At 45.7% G+C, this 4,756-nt stretch overlaps 1 long non-coding RNA gene across 1 annotated transcript; it reads left to right on the top strand.

Annotated features, from left to right (window-relative positions):
• The first annotated feature begins 367 nt into the window (after nucleotides 1–367).
• LOC103884200 lies at nucleotides 368–3,912 on the top strand. Its single transcript, XR_646710.4, has 3 exons — nucleotides 368–573; nucleotides 3,382–3,487; nucleotides 3,576–3,912. It is a non-coding gene; the product is annotated as an uncharacterized LOC103884200 (long non-coding RNA).
• The last annotated feature ends 844 nt before the right edge of the window (nucleotides 3,913–4,756 follow it).

Genomic DNA, 4,756 nt, shown 5'->3' with positions numbered 1-4,756 from the left:
GAAATCAATGAGGCAAAAGGAAGGCCTGGAACCGAGGAAATCAGGGCTCCAACTCAGGAAACGGGCAAAGGGGACTTCTCAGATGACAGAGCAGGGAAGTCCAGGGTTGACAGCAGTTTGATGGCTTCCAGGACAACCAGTGGTAGGGGGGCAACGTTCTCCAGGGGAAGTGACTCCAAGAGGAGAAAGGGAACTGGGATATTACCTGGTGTGTGTAAATTTGCTCAGAATAGTTCTCCATTTCTGAGAGAGTGAAGAGGTGAAATTAACGACAAGCACATAGGTAACTAAAGAAAACATAAAGGCAATGATCAACTTCAAGAAAAAAGGTTATATAAGACAGGAAATGTAATTAAAGCATATTATGTGACATAACTATGGACACTATGTGGTCATAATAGTAACCACAGAATATTGATCTAACAAAAAATGATACTCTTATGAGAATGGTGAGAGGGTATTTGGGAAAGCAGCATAAGAGTTACTCTTCATCTTCGTAACAGAAAGTCCATCGATAATATTTAATACTAAAAAATCAAGGATTATCAGTGCAGAGAGGCGATTTAGAAAGAGGTGAGAAAATGCCAGAATAAATAACTAAAGGTGGAAAATGCCCAATCTGGGGAAAAGATTTGGGTGGGCAGGCACAGAGTGGGGCTGTTCTTTTTCATTATATGCCTTTTAAAACCATTTGACCCTTAAAATGATATATGATTTATTTAATTAAAAAAATCAAAATTAATTTTACAAACAACTTTTAAAAACAATCTCTAGGGAGAAGTGGAAACAGGCTCTATAAACAACATATGTATCCCTTTAAGGGGAAATATATTTAAAAATGGTTTATATTAAAACAAGAATTAAATTTTATTTTATTTTTTTAAAAAGGGGGGAATACTGGATTTGAACCCAGGACTTTGACTCTCTGTCAGAGGACGGTGGAGGGAGGAGTTGGACCAGCAGGACACATAGGACTTGGACCAACAAAGAGGGGGAGGGAATTCCCAGCTGGGAAAAGACACAGAATATTTGGCTCAAAACAAGAAACCCACACAGAGATTTTGGTTTGAAGCTTTGGAAAACATTTGTTTTCATTCCTCATAAAAAATGGATGACGAACGGAGTTATTTGAAATGAGATTTTAACAAGAAAAAAACTCATCACATTTCATTAGCATTCTCCTACCAGCCCATCATTAACAAGTCCAATGACTGGTTTTAAGAGTTTCTATTTATTTATGATCTCCAGTGAAAGTCATCAACACCAGGAGAGGGTTCAGAGTTTGTTGTTCGCTATTGTTTTCAGTTAACATTCTTTGTTCTTCCTCTAAGCATATTATTTGATTTATATGTTTGCAACCACTTTCCACACTGCCTTTAGAGCTTATTTATGTGTTAAAAAGGCACTTACGCAAGCTTAGTTCCCTCAGCGTGAGTGGATTGAAAGAGCATGTGCTTTAGAGACACACAGAACTTAATTTGAATTCCAGATACTGGTTTATTAACTGTGTGATCCTGAGCAACTGACTCATTTACGCTGGGCTCCAGGATTCCCTGAAAAACTGGAACCAGATATTCATTTCCCCAGCTATTGATGTGAGTATTAAATTAAGGAACAAGGCTGGGTACAGTGGCTCACACCTATAATCCCAGCACTTTGGGAGACCAAGGCGGAGGGATTGCTTGAGCTCAGGAGTTTAAGATCAGACTGAGCAACATGATGAAACCTTGTCTCTACATAAAAATACAACAATTAGCCAGGTCTGGTGGCATGTGCCTGTAGTCCCAGCTACTTGGGAGGCTGAGGTGGGAGAATCACCTGAGCCTGGGAAGTCCAGGCTGCAGTGAGCCATGATTGTGCTACTGCACTTCAGCCTGGGTGACAGGGCAAGACCATATCTCAAAAAAAATTAATTAATTGATTAAAGAACAGACATGAAGAACCTGCTAGGTACTTAGCAAACAGAAATTACTCTTCCTTTGCCCCATCCACGTATACAGAAAAGTACTCAGACGCTAATTACTTAAATGACTTTTACCACAATTGTGTCCAAGTGGAATTTCATCCATCCACCTACATTTTGAGGATTTCTTGGAACTCCTTGTCCATAAATATCTTTTTTTTTTTTTTTTGAGATTTGAGTCTCGGCTTCTGTCACTCCGGCGCTGAGGCAGTGGCCGGATCTCAGCTCACTGCAAGCTCCAGCCCGTGCCTACTTCATTCTCCTGCCTCAGCCTCCCGCGTGTAGCTGGGACTACAGGCTCTCGCCACCTCACCCAGCTAGTTTTGTATTGTTTAGTGAGACGGGTTTCACCGCAGCACAGGATGGTCTCGACCTCCTGACCGTGATCCGGCCTGCCTCTGGGTCTCCCAAAGTGGTGGCTTGAGCCACTTCTGGCCCATAAATATCTTATGGCCATTACAGACTGATGGTGCCTGCTGAAAGCTCCTAGAAGAGCCTTGGAGTTCGGTGGCTGTGCTCTGACCTAGCATCAGCAGTAAAACAGGGTCCAACTCCCTATCATGTCTTCAGGTTCTAGCTCATCTGAGTCATGATCAGTCCATTGCCATTCAGAAGGCAGATCCAAGGAAAAGCAGTGCAATGTGCAAATGTGACCAGAATATAGCACTGGCCCCAGAATCCAAATGTCTGATTCCGATTCTGGCCTATCCCTCACTGCAATCTTGGGCAAATCCTTCCACCTTTCTCGACTGTGGCTTCTTCATCTGGCTAAAGGGAATCACACTCCTGCTTCATCAAGCTCACTGGTTTGTGGCGAGGTCTACAAGGTGAGGGAGCAAGTGAGGGTACCATCTCTATGTCTTTTCTCCCAGTGTTTCCTTCCCCCCTCTTTTCTGCTCCCACCCTGGCTGATGTGGGGTGGGAGGACAGGAAAGAGCCCTCAGGGCTTCCAGCTTCTGAGTCCCATGAGAGACAGCTTATTGCAGCCTCACTAAGTCGCTGGCACTGTTCGAAGCATATCACGTGCATCAACTCATTTGATCCTCAGAACAATCCTATGAGGTGGGACTTACCGCAACCCTTGTCATCCAGATGAAAAAACTGATCGCAATCACTTAAAGGGGTTCGGAAATCCCCTCACCGTCCCACAGCCAGGAGGTGAGGGGCCAGGATTGGAACCCAAACTTCCTGCCTCCTGAGCCCCCAGACTCAGCCAATTCCTGTGTTCATACTTCCTCTCGCACCATAAAAACGTAAACATTTAGGAAAATTGAGAGAACTCTCCCAAATGAGAGGAAAAGAAGGGGAACTGTGGGTCCTCACACACCATCTTAGAGCCAAGGGGAGGTGGTATTAAGATACCAACTTCTTGGATCATTGTGGGGATTGAACTACAAAATAAACATTCTGGCTTATAGGTCCTCGGAGATTGGCATTTCCCTTCAGCACCAGCCTGGAAACCCTATCACTCTGAGTCTGTCCATCTCTTGGAATCTTGAAGTGTCCTGTGTCTGGCTGGGACAGGTAAGTAGCAAGGCTTGAGTGGAGCTGGCAGGCCTACATGGAAATGAGGGCCAACTTTTTCACCTTTATCACTTTCTCCCAAATCCAGGTTCCAGGGACTTGACAGCTATGGCCAGCTGTCAAGGGCGAGGCTGCTGACTTCCCGGTACCCACTTCCATGCCTCCTGGGCCTCCCTGGGTTCCGTGGGGCCTCCTCCGAGTATTGATGGCAGGAAGGACGGGCCCCAGAGCTGGGCTCAGAGCTCAGCAGCATCCAATTTGCCATCCTGTGGCTCCTCCAAGCCTCAGGCTCCTCTTGTGCAGAACAAAGACAGAAATCCTTCATTCAGGCCAGGTGCAGTGGCTCACACCTGTAATCCCAACACTGGGAGGCTGAGGCAGGCAGACCTACTTGAGGTAGGCCAGGAGTTCGAGACCAGCCTGAACAACACAGTGAAACCTCGTCTCTACTAAAAAATAAAAAAAGTAGCTGGGCCTGGTGTCATGTGCTTGTGATCCTAGCTACTTGGGAAGCTGAAGCAGGAGAATTGCTTGAACCCTATCTGGGAGGCAGAGGTTGCAGTGAGCCGGGATCACGCCACTGCACTCTAGCTTGGGTGACAGAGCAAGATTCTGTCTCAAAAAAAAAAAAAAAAAAATTCCTTCGTTTGCTTAACAAATATCAAAGTCCTACTGTGTGCTTGGCGCTGTTCCAGGTGCTGGGAAGATCAGGGAATTACACAGATGAAGCCACTGCCCTCACAGAGCCCAGGGCCTAGTGAGGGAGAGACAACGAATAAATAAACATGTAAGCGTGACCTCTGCTGCCATGGAGCGATTTAAATGGAGAAAAACAAAGCAAGGTGAGGAGGAACCATAAAGACTCACAACAGCACAATTTTAGGCAAGGGTTCAGGAAAGGCTTCTCTGAGCCACTGAGCAGGCACCTGAGCCAGGGAAAAAAGGGACAGAGAGAAGCACACAAATAACCAGGGCACAGCGTTCCAGGAAGAGGGAACAGCAAGTTCAAAGGCCCTGTGGCAGGAGTGTGTGCGCTGTGCTGGAGAGACAGCCAGAATCACTCAATGGCATCAGTCAGTGAAGTCACAGGAGGCAGGGGAGCTACATCCCGTAGGGACTTGCAGGACAGGGTAAGGGACACTGGAGGAAGGAGAACATTTAACAAAAGAAAAGGCTTAGGAGGACAAAGGAGAGTGTAAAGCCAGGCCTCAAAGTCAGCCAGACAAGGTTCAGACTATGGCTGTTATATTTAATAGCTGTGTGACCTCA

Source organism: Papio anubis, chromosome 3 (genome assembly GCF_008728515.1).
Source record: "Papio anubis isolate 15944 chromosome 3, Panubis1.0, whole genome shotgun sequence".
NCBI classification, from domain to species: domain Eukaryota; kingdom Metazoa; phylum Chordata; class Mammalia; order Primates; family Cercopithecidae; genus Papio; species Papio anubis.
This window is presented reverse-complemented; position numbering and strand designations above follow the sequence as displayed.